The 19,240-nt window shown below is 32.7% G+C and overlaps 2 pseudogenes; both read left to right on the forward strand.

Moving 5' to 3' along the window:
• The first annotated feature begins 2,884 nt into the window (after positions 1-2,884).
• On the forward strand, positions 2,885-3,823 carry LOC109677434 (olfactory receptor 6C1-like; annotated as a pseudogene).
• An 8,287-nt stretch (positions 3,824-12,110) lies between these two features.
• Positions 12,111-13,058, forward strand: LOC109677443 (olfactory receptor 6C3-like; annotated as a pseudogene).
• Positions 13,059-19,240: the final 6,182 nt, after the last annotated feature.

Genomic DNA, 19,240 nt, shown 5'->3' on the forward strand with positions numbered 1-19,240 from the left:
TCATTTTGTAATGGGTATTATTTGTAATGTCCTGGAAATAGGGGAAAAGATGATTTCAGATGTCATTGCAACATAATGCATCTGATGCCTTTCATATGTATGTGTGTATATATGTTTATATACCTTATGCATATATATATTTATTTTTTATTTATTAGCTTCACAATCACTTTCAGAAAGGTTATTTCTAACAAGGATAATAGAAAAAAACTGACCATTTGTAGAAATGTTGATGTGCTTTGGACATCTATCATACTCAAATGTAGTGATCACATTCTGGCTGAAGGTGGGAGAAGTAGGATGGGGAGCACGTTGGATGGCAATTATGATAGTGAGCGGGCAGATTCAACATGATGGGAGAAGTCAGCATGACAGAACAAAGCTAAGAATTACTTGCCTGACGTGATTAGTACTGCACAATGAGGTAATCCCTTCTATTTTTTTGTGGTTCATTATCACTCTTGGAATTCTCTTGGAAGTAATATATTTAGTACTATTTATCTAAAATGCAACTTCCTTACATGGGACACCATGCTAATTCCAAAGTGTTTAGGATCGGTATTTAGGGAACGTTTTCTCCACTGAACACATTCTACATGACTTTCAGTAAATGTTAAGTATTCTTCCTAATGTTTCAAATACATTAACTTGTTTAAGCTCACCATTATCCTATGAGATTGAGTACAGAAGAAGAAAGTTTACACTTACATATTTTGGAAACTAAGCACAGATGATTGATTTATTTGTTCAGAACTAGTAAGTAGATTGGACTCAAAATTACATGTCTTCATTCTTTCCTATATCCATGTCTAGGGCAATATCACTCAAACTTTAGTTTTTAAAAGTATGAGCACTAATATTTATTTTTAAAAATCTAAATAAATAAATAAAACTACTACCCAAGTTTTCTTGGAGAAGACTTATCTCTCTTACTGGAGCAATACTCAAATATGAAAAATAATATAAATTATTTAAAGGAAAAAGCACAGTATGTTGAATAGGAGTAAAGGTCTAGAAGAGGAATCATATGAATGGTAAGATTTTACAAGAAATTCATATACAATACACATCAGATTTAAGACTTGCAGTTTGCCTTCCTTTCTTTTTATGATTTTTTATTTATTAGTATTTGTTATTGTTGTAGTAGGAGTACAATGTAGCATTTGCAAGAGTTCTTACAATATCTCAAATATATAATACTTGAATTTACATCCTCCACCATTCTACTTTACTCCTCCCTGCCCCCATTCCTGAAGTAGTTTCAACAGTTTTTATTTTTCAAACTACATACATGTGTATACAGTATTTGTACTATATTCATCCTTTCCCTACATCCCTTCTCTTCCCACTGGAACCAACCCCCCAGAAAGAACCTGTTTTGCCTTCCTGTTCTGTTTTTGTAAAATGTTGACATTTTTGTTTATTTAAGATGGTTTAACAGGCAGTCTCCTTGTGATAGTTCCATCTATATATGTATTATAACCCAAATTGGTTCATGTCTTCCATTTTTTTCCTTTCTATCTTAATCCCCTTCTTATGGTTATTTCAAAAGGTTTACAAATTCTATATTCATTCTTTTATAGTTACTCACCTTTCCTAGCTTTCTTCTTTTACCCTCCTTCTCTCCTTTACATTGCTCTCTATGCTGTCTCACCCTTTATCCCTGTCACCTGAGGCTGCTAATGGAGACGGCTTCAGTATTTCTGACTTCCAGTGAGGTAGTACCAAGAGTTGGAAAGTGTTTTAAAAGTTGATAGATGTGTGAGGACAAAATAATCACTTATTAAAAATAGTGCATCCTTCCCATTTTGATAATTTTCATGTGTTTAAACTTTTGCAAAAAGGGAAACTTCTGTAAAAATTGGGACAATGACACAAAAGTGATCATATTTGGGAAGATACTTCATAGGCATGTCTCTGAAAGGTACTACTGGTGTCAGAAATGTCTGATTATATATCCCTACCCTACCACTTCAAGCTGTGGGATAACAAAATAATATTTATTATTTTCATGCACACATGTTATTTGTACATATTGATAGTGATCTGGGTGACATTTTCATATGTATGTACAGCACATATTGATCATAACTATTTTCCCTAGTCCACTCTCCCAACCCATGTGCATGCTTTCCAATTCCTAGAAATCATTCTTCCAGTTTCAGAACATGTGGTGGTTGCTTTACTGTGTTTAACTTATTTTATTTAAATTAATGTCTTCCATTTCCATTCATTTTTCTGTAAAGGACTGCATTTAATTCTACTTTATGGTTGAAAATACTCTAATGTGTTCTACATACAACACATTTTCTGTATCCATTCTTTAATTTTTGGGTACATGTGCTTATTTCTAATCTTGCTTAGTGTGAATAATGCCACAATAAGCATGAAAAATAAAGGTAAATTTTTGTGTTCTTATTTCATTTATTGAATATATACCCAGGACTTGTGTAGCTGAATTGAATGGTATTTCCATATTTAGGATTTTTACTATCTCCATACTGTTCACCATAGTGGCTATATTAATCTATTTCCCACCAACAATGTATATGAGTACCTTTCCCACACATCCTCACCAGCTTTTTTTTTTACATGTTATGTTTGATTTTGACAATACCCATTCTAACTTGGATGAGATTGTTTCTCATACCAGTTTTGATAATTGTACTCTGCCTTAATTAAAATGTTTTTCTCTGTAAAAGAGAAATTAAAGGATCATTGTTACTATCAGATGATGTTAAATTTCCCCTGAAGATGGAAATGGTGTACTCTTTCAGCAACATTCCAGCTCAGCTCTTGGATTTGGATTAATCTTCAATTCAGCTTTCTTTTTTGTGCTTTCTCCTATACCTTAGGAAAGAATAAATAAGTAAGCAACTGAAGAATGCATAACCATAAAGTAATAACAGGGTTTATCTTCCTGGGATTGTCAGATGGTCCAAAGCTCCAGGTGATGATCTTTGTCTTTCTCTTCATCACCTACATGCTCAGCATCACTGGGAGCCTGACCATCATCACGCTCACGCTGCTGGATTCCCACCTCCACATCCCCATGTATTTCTTCCTCAGGAATTTCTCCTTATTAGAAGTTTCATTCACAACTGTCAGTATACCCAAGTTCCTGGGCACCATTATTTCAGGAGACAAAACCATTTCCTTTAATGACTGTATAGCTCAGTTGTTTTTTGTAATTCTCTTTGGAGTCACTGAATTTTACCTTCTGGCTGCCGTGTCCTAAGATTGTTACGTTGCCATCTGCAAGCCTCTGCATTACATGGCCATCATGAATCGAAAAGTCTGTACAATGCTTGTCTTTGCTTCCTGGCTGATTTCCTTCTTAATCATCTTTCCTGCACTCATGTTGCTCTTACAGCTTGATTACTGTAGGTCCAATATCATTGACCATTTTATCTGTGAGTATTTTCCCCTGCTGCAGATTTCTTTCTCATACACCAAATTCCTAGAGATAATGGGGTTTTCTTGTGCTGTGTTTATTCTAATGTTCACTTTGGTATTAATATTTCCATCTTACATATATATCATCAGAACAATTTTAAAGAGTCCTTCTACTAGTCAGAGGACAAAAGCTTTTTCTACATGTTCTTCCAATATGGTTGTCATCTCCATCTCTTATGGCAGCTGTATTTTTATGTACATTAAACCTTCAGCCAGAGAAAAAGTGTCTTTGAGTAAGGGAGTTGCTGTGCTAAATACCTCAATAGCTCCCATGCTGAACCCATTTATTTACAGCCTAAGGAATCAAGAAGTCAAGCGAGCTTTCCTGAAGATTGCAAGGAAGATCGTGTTTTTCACAAGTACATGAAATAATGTGGTGTCATGATTAGAGGCATATTGAAGCGCCATTGCTTAAAAGTGAAATTTAGTGACCTTCTCCAATCAACATGGCCATCCCACTCTCCTTGTTCACTTTTTTCTCTTCTTTCAGTGTAAAGCATATTTGTTTAATATATTGTTCATGCAATTATAATTATATTTCTAACATTATTCTGCCACTGTTCCTTGTGATATTTGATTATAAAAATTTTTAATATTTATTCTACAACTAAATTGTACTTTGAGTTTCTCCAGGAAAAAAATTATACACAGAAGTAGAAGAAATACTTTATAATGGTACAGTTTACTTAAGATATAGTAAAAGTAAAATCCTTTGATTTTTTTTTAGTTTTCATAGAAATTTCTTCATTTTACAGTTTCTCTATAAAATTTTTTTAAGTGACACTAATTTAATTGAAATATTTTTGCATTTAAAAACCTTGAAATTCTAATTCTTGCTTATTTTAATATCATATCTTCATGCTATTAGTCCATTGATAAATGCAGACTATTAATAATATATACTTTAACTGGTGTTAAATAAACCTCATTTATGAATCCCCAAATCTCTTGATATACACATGTATACATATTATCTTTAACTTTAACTCTGATATACATTGCACAGAAGCATATATATAAACATATGAATGCATTTATACACATACACACACACATAATACACACACATATATATTTATTTTATATTATTTATATATATACATTTACCTTGCTGTGGAAAATAGTAAAGAAATAAACATTAGATATAGGGGACATACTTGGTTTCTGAAATTTCCTGAGGAGTAAGCTCCTTTCTGAATATCAGTATCCAAAATTCATATATCTAAAATTTATGCTTATATTTGAGATATACCTTGTTTAAAACTTGTCCAAAACTTGAGGATACATTGATATGTATGAATACAGGCACATATGTATCTTCATATATAATGCATTAAAGGTATGCATATATTTTTCTATTTGGATTTATGTATGTGTCCATGTTTGTGTGTATTCTTCTAATGTTTTGGAATAGTTTGAAAAATAGTGTATATTTTGACACCATCATTTACCTAAATAAAATCACTTAAGTCTATGCATTGCAATGACTAAAAACTTCAAAAGAAAGACAAAGTTTCCATTATTAATAAGGTTTGAATCTGAAGTGAACCCTAAAAATATTTAGGTACTGAAGACTTGGTTCACAGATGGTGGTGTTATTGAGGGGTAATTAGATCACAAGATGCTGACTGTATCAATGTATTAATCAATCAATGCTTTCATGTCCAAATGAATTGTTAGGATATGGGGACTATCAGGGAAAGTGAGTCACTGAAGGTAACTTTAAAGGATATATCTTGTCTCCGGACCCTTCCTATCACTCTCTTTCTGCTTCTGAGCTGCCATGAGGTGAGAAGCTACCCTCTGTAATTTCATTCCATCATGATTCTTTAGCCTTGCCTTAAGTACATTAATAAAGGAGTCAGCCAGTCATTGACTAAAGCCTCTGAAACAGTCTTCCAAAAGAAATCCTTTGTCCCCTATGTTGTTTTCTCAGATATTTTGTCATGGCAATGTAAAAGCAAGCTAACACAGTGAGGATTTCACTTGCTAGAATTTACATTCCACATATTTTACTAAAAAAAATTAATCTGTCAAGAAGTATTTAGGCAAAGTGTTTGTGTAAAGCTTAAACAACTACTATGAATTATAAAATGCATTTTAAATAATATAAATCAATGTTCATAATAGAAAATGTGCTATCATTCTCATCTTTTGTGCAACATTCTAATGATTATCATGAACTGAAAAACAGTAAAAAAAATCTAAGAAAGGAAAAAGAAGTGATAGAAATTGTAACAATTGTGCTTATGCAAATGAAAACATACAGATTTGTAATTAATAAAAAATGTAATGATGCACCTTAAGCTCCAAAAAAACAAGAACAAACCAAATGCCAAATCAACAGACAGAGAGAAATAATAAACATCAGGGCTGAGAACAATGAGATTAAGACCAAAATCGCTGTACAATGAATTATTGAAACAAACAGCTGGTTATTTGACAAGATTAACAAGTTTGACACACCTTAGTTAACAGGACAAAATGAAGGAGGAAAAGGACCTAGATTAATAAAATCAGAGATGAAAAATGGGACATAACCACAAATATTAATGAAATCCAGAGAATTATTAGAGAGTACTTTGAAAATTTCTATGCAAGCAAACTGGAAAATCTACATGAAATGGATAAATTTCTAGATGCATACAACCAACTAATACTGGTACAGAAGATGATAAACACCTAAATAGTCTTATTACAATCAATGAAATTAAAGCAGTAATAAAAAGCCTCCCTACAAACAGCCCAGGGCCTGATGGATTCATGTCCAAATACTACCAACCCTTTGAACGAGAACTAAAATCCATATTACTCAAATTTTTCCAGGAAAAAGAAGTGGAAGGATCACTACCAAACTCATTCTTTGAAGCCAGCAATACACTCATTCCAAGACACAACAAAGATGCAACCAAAAAAGAGAATTATAGGCCAATATCTTTCATGTTATAGACACAAAGATTCTCAACAAAATACTGGCAAACAAAATTCAACAACACATCAAAAAGATCATAGTCCATGACCAAGTCAGATTCATTCCAGAGATGCAAGGAAGGTTCAACATTTATAAAGGCATAAGCATAATACAATGTATAATCAGAAGCAAAGACAAAAATCATATGATCCTCTCAATGGATGCAGGAAAAACCATTCATAAAATTCAACACATTTTCAGGATAAAAGCACTGATGAAACTAGGATAGAAGGAATTTTCCTTAACATAATAAAGTCTATACACAACAGGAGCCAACCAGTGAAACCATTCCATTAAAGTCAAGAATGACACAGGGATGTACACTTTCTCCACTTCTATTTAATATAGTTTTAAAATTTCTAGTCAAAGCAATAAGACAAGTGCAAGAAATAAAAGTCATTCAAATAAGGAAAGAATAAGTCAAACTGTCTCTATTTGCAGATGATATGATCTTATACCTAACAGACCTAAAAACTCTACCAAAAAAACCTGTTAGAAATGATAAACTTCTTTGACAAAGCATGATTCAAAATTAACATAGAGAAATAAGTAGCCTTCCTATATACCAACAATGAAAAGACCAAGAAAGAAATCAGGAAAACCATCATTTTCTAGACCCTCAAAAACAATACAGTATCTTGGAATAAATTTAACAAAAGAAACCAAAGATCTTTTTGATCAATAAACCACAGAAGAGAGAAATCAAAGAAGATAGGTAGAATCAACATTGTAAAAATGGCCGTACTACAATAAGCAATCTACACATCTAACACAATGCCTATAAAAATTACAATGACATTCTGCATAGAAATAGAAAAATCAATCTTGAAATACTTAAAAAAATACAAAAGATCTCAAGTAGCCAGAGCAATTCTGAGCAAAACGTCCAGTGCTGGAGGCATCACAATACCAAACTTTAAACTATACTAAAGAGCCATTACAATAAAAATATCATGGTGTTGGCACAAAAAACAGACAGAGAGACCAATGGACCAGAACAGAAGTTCCAGACATAAACCCACACATATATATGTAACTGTTCTTCAACAAAAGAACCCAAAACACAAAATAGAGAAAGGACAACTTCAACAAATGCTGTTGGGAAAACTGCCAATCCACAAGTTGTGAAAGACTGAAACTAGATCCCTGTCTTTCACCTTGTACCAAAAGCAACTCAAAGTGGATCAAAGACCTTAATACAAAGCCTGAAATTTTGAAAGAAATCCAGGAATCAGTAGGAAACTCAATGGAACAGATAGGTATTGGGACCAACTCCCTAAAAAGAACTCAAAAGGCATAGCATCTAAGACAAAGAATGAACCAATGGGACTGGCTCAAACTAAAGAACTTCTGCACAGCAAAAGAAAATAGCCACCAGATTCAAGAAACAGCACACAGAATAGGAGAAAAATCTTTGCCAGCAACTCATCCAGTAAAGGACTAATATACAGAATCTACAGGGAACTCAAAGATCTCAACCCCTAAAGAATCAACATCCCAAAGAAGAAATGGTCTCATGAGTTAAACAGGGAATTCTCAAAGGAAGAGGTACAAATGGCCACTAAATACATAAAGAAATGTTCAATTTCCCTGGTTATAAAAGAAATGCAAATTAAAATGACACCTAGATTTCATCTCATCCCAGTTAGAATGGTCACAATCAAGGGCAACAACAACAAATGATTGTCACAATGTGGCAAAGCAGGAACCCTTATACACTGCTGGTAGGAATGCAAATTAGAACAACCATGGAAAACAGTGGGAAGATTTCCAAAAAACTAGAGACAGAACTTCCATATGATCCAGGGATACTACCCATGGGCATCTGCCCAAAGAAACATAATACATGATACTGTAGACATGCCTGTACACTGATGTTCAGCACAGCACCATTCATAATAGTTAAACTTTGGAAACAACCCAGGTGCCCTCAGTGGATCAAGAAAATATGGCATATACACAAAATGGAATATTACTCAGCCATAAGGAATAATGGCATGTAGTTTGAAGGTAAATGGATGCAATTGGAGGACATTATGTTAAGTGAAGTAAGCCAGGCTCAGAAACACAATGGCTTCATAGATCCAAAAGATAAACATATACACAAAAACAAGCATAATCATACACAAAAGCTTAGATGTAGAACTTGATTCTAATAGTGGAACTACTCTATGGAACTCAGGGAAAGAAGGTAAGAAAATAACAGAACTTTAGTAATATTGTAAAATATAAAATGTGAAGGTACAGGATATAAAAATGCATAATGAAAGTTGTTGAAAAATGAGGGGTGGGAGGTAAAGGTGTAAGAGTAGTGGAAGATGATGAATGGACCAATGTAAAGTAAACCCACAGTGAGCAGACATACAGAAACCCCCTTGGACATCAACTTAGATGTTAACAATGAAAAACAGGACTAAAAACAGGACTGTAAAATAGGTACAGTGTGTGCAAGGTACTGGAGGGGGGAGTGTGAATCAAGGACATTAAAGTGACAGTATATGGTTGATGGACTTCATATACATGTATGAAATAGACCTAAGAAACTCTTGAAATTGCTGTAAGGTAGGATGGGATTGAAGGGAAGAGATGATGGCGGGAATGTTACTAATATATAATATAAGTCTAATTGGAAATGTCACTGTGATTCCCCCTTGTATAATAAATATATATTAATAAAACTTTAGAAAATTACTTCAGGTATTTTTCATAAGAAATGAAATGAATAATATTTGAGAGTGCACAACTTATTTCTCCTATTCTTCAATCAAACTCCCAGGTGATGGCAGTTGTCCCACATATTTTTTTGAAGAGTAGTTTCTGTGTTGTAGCAGTTTCTCTCAGGGAATGTAGAATTCATAAGGATCATTATGAGATGTTGGAATGTGATAAAATAACAAGGTAAGCTAAATTACTTTCTAATCCCAAATAAACTTTCCCTTACCTGCTACTTATTACTGTCACAGCTTCTTCAACACTTAGAAATCCTATTTTCAATCCTCCTTGTATTATAATTTCAGATGTTTTGGGATTCAGGAATTTTTCCTCTTCTGCCCACCTGATTCACCATATGACTACCTGGTATCAGGAAAGACATTGTAGAGTAATTTACTCTGTGGATTGAGATATTAAGTGTGAGTTGAGAACATCAGGTAGCAGGAGGCATGAAGAATATATTCTGAGGGCAGGATAGGTGTGATGTCATACCACTTTAATGGGACTCATTCACTCTACCTGGCTTTCACACAATGCCTTCTTCCAACTTCTAGTGCAAAAACCTCAGTACACAAAAGATTACTTCTCTTTTTATCCAAGTTTTAATACAACAAGAAATTTTAAAAATTTTGTCCACTGCTATGAAACTAGATCAAAGGAAATCCTCTTTATAGTTCATACAATTCAATCCACATATCTATCTTACAAGGGAGTGCTGCACTAACCTATATTTCTGTGTTCTGAAGTGCCTTGTTAGAATCAACTTTAGGCAGAGTTTTGCCATTTTTTTGTGCGTGGATGTGAGTGGAGAATGAGTCCATGTTTACATTAGGAAAATGAAGTTTGGTCAACAGGAAACCAGGCTAAGGTATCAGCTGATTGGATCACTGTTACCTCCCTTTCTGCTTGGCTTTCCAGAAAGGTGTGTGATGACATTAGCACTTTTATCAAACTCCTCTCTGCTGACATGCTTCCTTTCCTCAACCTACTCTCTCAGGGATTTGTATAGTGACAAGAGAAAGTAAATTGGCTTATCCTTGTACGCAATTCAATCTTTAATTTATCAAGAGAGCTTTGATACATTTCACATTCCAGAATCTTATAATTCTCAGAACTAACAAGAGTAAGTTTTCAAATTCAGGCTAGTACAATGTTTCTGTTTATATGGAAATATAAAAGCTATGAAAGAGAACTTTTTCTACTAGACCTGAGACTGCTAGAATTTGTACCTTTATTTCAAGCTGTGCTTTTTCTTTGTGAGAGGCATTTATGTAATAGATGTCTCCTGAATTACACTATTAATACATATCATGTTTTAAGTAAATAAAAACAAATTTATGATTATAATTCTGATTGTTATCATCCAACATATCAAATGTATGTTTTGTATTCATAGAGAAAGGTATTTTTGTTTATCATTGAAAAGTTTATTTTGTTGAAACAAGTTGCAACAATTCTCAAATTATTACTTTAACAAATTTTTATCTATTAATTATAGATTTTCATGTTTCAGACATTGTTCAAACTACAACAGTGGTTTCCATCTTTTATCTGACACTTTTAATGTCTGATTAGAGTGACAAAATATGTATATTCCTTAAGGAAAACTATACCATTGACAAAAACAAAATAAAAGAGGGAAAACTGTTCACTACTAGGTTTGATACATAACCTTTGTGGTTCAACTAGACAACTCAGTTGAGGATAACTATTGTCACATGTCTTTCTTTTATGTTAAATGAAGAAAGTCACACAAGAAATAAACTGATAACTTATCATAGACAAAATGCTACTCTCCACTTATAAGGAGAATACAACAGACAGAAGTCATCTGTGTTACACTTCAAAGCCTTAAGGTCTCTATGATATAAACCATATTGAAAGTTTTATTTATTCTAATTACTCTTTGGTAAGGGAATCAATGCTGTATTATGGCATAAAGAACTGCCTTATAAGTTCATTTTTAAGAGTAATAAAATAAAGTGAATAACCACAAAATGTCAATTACTAAATAAAATAACATGGAAGACAAAGACATAAATGCAATAGTATGTTGTAAAACTATATTTTCAGGTCCCTTTGCATATTAATTTCTCTGATTTCTACTTTCTTTCCCATAATTAAGGACTTTGCCCTTGCTTACAAGCAAGGCAGCTCTAGGCAATGTATTTCTACCACAAATGCAGTTAGTTCCATAGTTATATTTCAAACAATACATGTTAAGAATAAAACTTATCATAATATTTATAAAAACTACTAATTGTACCAGAAGCAGTGACTCACATCTGTAATCCCAGTTACATGGGAGATTGAGACAAGAAGGATCAAGTTAGAATCCAGCCCAGGCAAAAATTTCGTGAGACCGAATCTCAACAACAATATAACACTCGGTCTGCTGGTGCTCACCTGTCATCCCAGCTACATAGGAATCATGAGGGAGATTACACTCCACGCAGTCCAGAGAAAAACATGACATGCTACTGAAAAAAAAGAGTGCTGAGACCTTTCTCATGCAGCAACTTCCTAGCAGGTACAAATTGTTAATTTCCACCAAAGAAAATTTTTAAGTTTGTAAATGACATCAGAACTAAAAGTAAAATTTAAATTTCAGATGTAAAAGCAAACAATCTTAGAAAATGGTAAACAAGGTCCAAATATACAAACTACAACAATGCAAATAAATATGGTAGAAATCTGTTACTCTAATGTGTATATCACAAAGAAAAGTTATTTGTAGAAGTTTCATGAAGAATCATTGATGATGACTTTTACATGTAGACCTGTGAACATGCTTACTTTTTTACTATAGGCTGAGTATACATTTTTTCTTTAATAAAAGGGATCAAATATCACAAAATTCCAATAGGAAAAGAGCTGTTCACTATATTTCATTGCCAATATTCACTTGTTTTACATTAAATTCAATATCTTATTTTTTTCCACCACAGATATTGTAAAAGAAATAATCAGAATGAGAAACCACACTGTGATCCCAGAGTATATACTCTTGAGCATATCAGACAACCCAGAACTTCAGGTTGTAACTTTTGTCTTTTTATTTGTGACTTATCTATAATGTGTCACTGGAAACCTAGCCATCATCATGCTGACATCGCTGGATTCACGTCTAAAGACTCCTATGTGTTTCTTTCTACCGAATTTCTCCTTCTTAGAAATTATATTCATGAGTGTTTCCATCCATAGATTTTTCTGGTCAGTAATTACTAATGTCCAGACCATTTTCTGTAACAACTGTTTAGCTCAATTATTCTTCTTCATCTCCATGGTATGTCTGAATTCCTTCTTCTGACTGCTATGTCCTATGATCATTATGTTGCCATCTGCAAGCCTCTGTCTTACACCACCAACATGAATAGGAAAATCTGCACCCTTCTTGTCTTCACTTCTTGGCTGGCAAGACTTCTGACCATTTTCACACCACTCATGCTTATCCTCAAGCTAGATTTCTATGCTTCCAATGTCATTGATCACTTCTCTTGTGACTACTTCCTATTTTACCAGCTCTCATTTTCAGACACATGGCTGTTGGAGAGGATTGGCTTTTACTTTGCCTTTGTTGCTCTGTTATACACACTGGTATTAGCAATTCTGTCCTACATATGCATCATAACCACCATATTGAGAATTCCATCTGCTGCACAGAGGAAAAAGGCTTTCTCCACCTGTTCCTCTCAGTGGATTGTCATCTCCATCTCTTATGGAAGTTGTATATTTATGTATGCAAGCCTTCAGCAACAGAAAGAGCATCATTGACCAAAGGAGTAGCAGTTTTCAACACTTCTTTGCTCCCAAGTTGAACACTTTTATTTATATCTTGAGTAATCAGCAAGTAAATCAAACCTTCAAAGACCTGGTTCATAAACAGTGTTTTATAGAAGCAAATGAGAGTATGCATTGACATGAATAAATACCATTGTGAGAATTCAATAAAGCAGAAATCACATTCAATCACCCTCTGTCTTCTTGTATCCATCTCAGACCTTCAAATGCTAAGCTCATTAGTGTCAGATTTGTTTTTCAGCTGAAAGTGACTACATTGTTTCTTCCTTAAAACTACCTGTTAGTTCCGTATAATTGATTTACAATTCTTTTATCTATTTTTTTCTTTTTTCTGAGACAAGCTGCAGCTGAGTAGCATAGTGTGATTTGAAACTCCTGATCCCCTTGCAGTTATTTCCAAAGTAGCTGAAACAAAACAAATAGTCCAAACTTGATTTACACCTCTGAATAGATAACCAATGACTTAAGGCATACAACCTTTTCTTGTTACACTTAATACTAAAAGTATTTTTGTTTTCATTTTTCCAATAGTAAATTTTGTTTTAATGAATGCCATTTTCAATTTCTTTTCTGTAATGAGTCCCAATTTACAAATTATAAGACATTGAAAATGAATTAAATATATACAACAAACATCACTTATGTACAATATATTGTCCTTTCTTTCCATTCATTCAACAGCATTGGGTATTTGTTTTTCTACTTGTGAATAATTTGAAATTTACAATATTTTTTATTTCCTGATTATTTTGAAATCACTGTTATATCCAGTTTTATATATCCTCCTACTTGTCTATATTAATAAAATAATACAGACATAAATGTATGTAGACACTGTTTTTCTTATTTAACCCAGAAATTTGACAGGGATTTCCTAAACAATACTCTCATGTAAAGAGCACTTATTCATGCCATCTTTTGGAGTAGGTATGTGGTATGACGTATGCAATTCAGTTATCATCTCTTATGGCCTAATCAACATGCTGTGTCTTTTTCATAAATGAGTAACTTGATTCTCAGAAAAGTTGACTGACTTTACTAAAGTCATTGAGCCAATACAATGCAATACAACAGCCTGATTTAAAAACTAAAAAAGAGTCTTTGCTCTACTTTTATATTTTGCCTAATTTTGCTAAGATCCTTCACGTTATTGATGTTTCTCAGTCCCACTGTCTTATATGACCATCACTATATAATTAGTTTTTCATGCTAGGTACTGATTAATAATAATGTATTGACACATAAATTATAACATTAATTAGTAAAAAGAAGAAACTCTTCCACTCTCATTTCTGTTGAGCAATAGATTGGGTGGAAGAAACTATCAACCTTTAGCAGTTTTATGGTAGTAAAAATTCTTGAATGAGAGCAGAATAGCCATAATGCAGTCAATTTATTTTCTGGTTCAATGCAGTAGATTCCCAGTTTGGTAAATATTATGAAGTATTGTACACCTGTTAATACTAAGCATTAAACTTCTGGTTTTGGTCGCTATGTCTATCTCAAAAAAAGATGCCAAGGGGAAACAACCTTCATATAGTGTATTGTTATTTGTTTGTTATTATTTTGTTCTCTCTCTCACTGGACACAGTCCCTCAAGCTTCCTTACCAATTTTAATGTTTATTTGTATTGTGTTTTATGTTCCTCTGTGTTTTGTGTATATTCCTCTTCTGGCAATTTTGATTAATCGAATTAGTCCCTTTGAGTCAATACCAGAAAGAATGGATAAAACATTCGGTACCTCATGCCATATTAAATCTATGTAGAAGCCATACCAAAGCATTTTTACTCCTCACATATTTTATTTTATATTTATGCTTCTTCCCCATTCTCTATAGTCATAAAAGATATTCACTCTAAATAAAAATGGAGGATTCAAACAAAATCATTCACAATAAAAAGAAACTAGTTAGTAGAACAGAGGGAACTTTTGAAGAAATGCTAGTAAGCCTGGATTAGAGCAATGGCATTGCCTGATGTTTTCACCATTCTAGCAGTTCTGAGTATTAGTGAAACTGTATGAAAATGAAAGGTAAGTTGAACATGGAGAAGGCAGTAGAACTCTCTCAAATTTCAGCTTTGATTCACTACAACACATCTCAAATTTTAATCAAAATTAATTAAATAGGATTAATTCTATCATGTTAAATAGGATTTATTGGAATTATATCTTGAAATTGGACATTTAAAAATTTTATAAAATTGTTAATATATTTTGCTTTATTTTATCAACTTATTCATTTAGTGTTAATGAAAAGCAGAAAATTACTATTCTGTGTCTTTGTGTTTCTAATCAAATACTAGCAATGTAGTACTGTTTAAGGGAACATATTTTAATTTTAAGTACTCTGAGATTATATATAACATTTTCTAGTTTTATGAATTAATGGAAGTTAACCTTTGAACTTCAATGCCTCATTTAGAAATAAGGATAATGATTTTGTAAATGTGTGATAAAGGATAAGTAAGTTAAGTATGACAGTTTTTAGTCACTGGACTAAATTGTACTTTTAATAAACACATCCAACACAAATATACTTCCCAAATTTGGAAATTAATTTGAATCAAAATAAAAATAAAATAATTAATACAGCTAGTCTTAAAGTCCATGTGCCACAGAATTTATGCAGCTCAATTATTTATATAATTTCATTTAATCCTCAAATACACTCTCAATATTTCAGTTATATTTTAAGCAGAGAAATTGAACTTAAAGAAAGTAACTCATCTAAATCAGAAATCCCTTAAAAGGTCTGTTTGTACTTTTATGCTGTACTTCTCCAATGGCAAAACCTACATGCTTTCTGCTTTAGAAAATTGAACATATAATGTCCTGAATAAGAAATTAACAGTGCTTTGGTACTGTAATTTTATTATTAATTTATTTCCTTGCCCTTCCTTGCTTATGTGATAGATTCTAGTTAATGAATAGTAAGTGTGAGGTTTGAGCAGACATTTATCATAAACTCTTACAGATATGAATAAATGGTTGAAAAAATATAATAAAAAAGTCCTCTAAACAATCAGTGGGGTCTACTGAGGATTCCTTCTTTTATTTATGCCCAAAAACTTCTCAAGGGAAGCCTTGTGTCATCACCCATAACTTGAAGGACTTAAACAGTGCAAAAAGTTAAATTTTCTGTAATTATGAAGCTGAGCTAGATGTTGCCCACAGATTGAATTAAACAATTATTCTTTCCCATAACATATAAACCTAAACTATGAACAACTCTTCAAGTTCATAAATAGAAACAAAAAATCTGACATGATCAGTTGAACATTAGTTTTGGAGCTAAGCTCTGTAAAACTTTTCTAATGACCTTTAATGAAGTTTAATTGAGGAAGAGAGAATTGAGTAAATACAGAAAATTTGAAAAATATAAAAACTAGATATCCAAAGGTACTAGATTACTATGGAAATGTCCACCTAGTACAACACAAATATTATTATATAAAAAACATGCACACATATACTCATATGCATGCACAACAAACACACACACAACAGAAATACAACAAAACTCTACAAAGCCTTTTAAGCCAGAATCTCAGAATCTCAGAGGAACTGTACTTGATACTTATTGCTTCACATATCTATTAATAAAAAGGTTTTTTTTGAATCTTGGCCATCAAATGAATTGCCTACTTTATACTGCATTTATTTGGAGGGTCATTGTTAATATTCATTGGATGTTGAAGATTTGGGAAGGACAGATTGGGGATGTTTTCAGAATGTAATCCCTGATGATGCCATGTAGCTATCTTATTTGACTAATATTAAGGATCATTGTTCATTTGCTTTTTGAATCACTCACTGATTCTCTGGAAGGCAAGTAACAAGTAATTTTGATAAAATTGGTAGAAAGAAATGAGAGCTGACTAATCTAAGCAATGTTCTTCTAGGAAAAATATATGGATCTTCATTGAGGAAGAAAAGAACTGAATTGATGAGTTAAGTGGTTGAGATATCCTTCATCCCCTCTACAAATACATGCTTAGAACAATTTAAGGCTCTGTGGATCATATGCACCACATTTAACATTGCCTTCTATTCCTCGATAATTTTTATTAAGGCTAATTTATTGGCAAAAGAATACAATCCACTGAGTTTTCATAAACAGGTTCAAGTAAAATTTTAGTTTACCATGGTCAGTTTTTATATTGACCACCTACTAATGTTTCTTTGGTCCTTGAAGACTGACTATAGAAATGCTCATATTTTTGTGTTGTTCTCATAAACCCTTTCTGTACCTATTTATACTTTTCCTCACAGTTCATTCTATCTCCCAGGTAGAAAATTTTAATTTTAATCACAAGCAAAAAAAGTAGCTGCAGTATTGTTATTCAGAACAAATATTAAAATTATCAGGAAATTTAAGAGGAAAAATAGATAAAGGATAAACCTGAAATGAGGTTAAAATACAGTCCATTGATACCTTTTCCCTATGGAAAAGTAATAATGCAATGTATATTTTTACATGAGTCTCCAATATCAGCAGGTTATTTCAGGAAGTTGAGACTGAAACTAAATCTAATCTAATCTTTGATGGTACATTGTAATTTCATGGGTTTATAAGGATTTTATGCTTTTAACCAAAAGTATATTCTGATGAAGTAAGACTTGAGCAGAGGTAAAGTTAATTGGAAAATGTGAACTGTGAACATGCTAGGAAAGTAACTTAGAAATAATGCTTTAAGTTTTCACTAAACATATGTGTGTGTGATAAATTGTGATTTCTTTTAGATATCATTTGTTTTAAATATGCTCAATATAGGCAATTTTGCCAAGTATGTGAATACCTCTCACAACATAAGTAAACAGCTTTGAAGATAAGATCCTGTCTGAACTTAAAAGAATGCACAGAGCAATCATGGATTTCCCAGGAAATTTTAGCATAATCTAGGTGTGGTGGATCTGATGTCTGTCATATGTATGTGTGTATGTATGTTTATGTACCACATGCATATATATTTACTACAAGCTTCACAATCACTTTTAGAAATGTTATTTCTAACAAGGAGTTTAGAGAAAAACTGGCCATTGGTAGGAATGTTGATGTGCTCTGAAGATCTATCTTACTCAAAAGTAGTGATCAAATTCTGGCTGAACATAGGAGAATTAGAATGGGGAATACTTTGGGTGGCAATGATGATAGTGAGCAGGTGGATTCAACATGGTGGGAGAGGTCAGCATGACAGAACAAAGTTCAGAATTACTTGCTTGACGTGATTGGTATTCCACAATCAGGTAATCCCTCCTGTTTTTTTTTTTTTTTGGTTCATTATTGCTCTTATATAATTCTCTTGGAAGTAGTATTTTAATACTATTTCTCTAAGATGCAACCTCCTTACGTGGGACACCATGCTAATCCCAAAGGGTGTAGGGTCAGTGTTTAGGGAACATTTTCTCCATTGAACAAATTCTACATGACTTTCATTAACTGTTAAGCATTTTTCCTGATGTTTCAAATGCATATAATTTTTTTCTTTTGTTCATATATGCATACAATGTTTGGGTCATTTCTCCCCCCTTCCCCCGACCCCCTCTCTTACCCCCATGCCTCAAGCTCACCATTATCCTGTGAGATTACTTGAGTACAGAAGAAGAAACTGTACACTTACATACTTTGAAAATTAAGCACAGATGATTTATTTTTTTTAGAACTAGAAAGTGTACACTTACATATTTTGAAAATTAAGCACAGATTATTGATTTGCTCAGAACTAGTAATTAGATTATACTCAAAATTACATGTCTTCATTCCTTCCTATGTCCATATATAGGGCAATATCACTCAAACTTTATTTTTTAAAAAGTATGAGCATTAAAATTTATTTTTAAAATCCAAATAAATAAATAAAACTATTAATACAAGTTTTCTTGGAGATGGCTTATCTCTCTTACTGGAGAAATTCTCAAATATGAAAAATAATATAAATTACTTAAAGAAGAAAGCATATGTCAAATAGGAGTGATGGTCTAAAAAATGACCCACACATACAATAAGATTTTATAGGAGATTCACATACAATACATATCAAGTTCAATACTTTTAATGTTTTTTTTATTATTTGTTACTGTTGTGCACTTGCAAGAGTTCTTACAATATATCAAATATATAATGCTTGAATTTACATCCTCCTCCATTCTCCTTTTCTCCTCTCACCCTCCATTCCTGAAATAGTTTCAACAGGTCTCATTTTTCAAATTACATGCATGGGTACACAATATTTGCACTATATTCACCCTTCCCCCATATCCTTTCTCTCTGCACTGGCAACAACCCACCAGAAAGGAC

Source organism: Castor canadensis, chromosome 8 (assembly GCF_047511655.1).
Source record: "Castor canadensis chromosome 8, mCasCan1.hap1v2, whole genome shotgun sequence".
Taxonomy (NCBI): domain Eukaryota; kingdom Metazoa; phylum Chordata; class Mammalia; order Rodentia; family Castoridae; genus Castor; species Castor canadensis.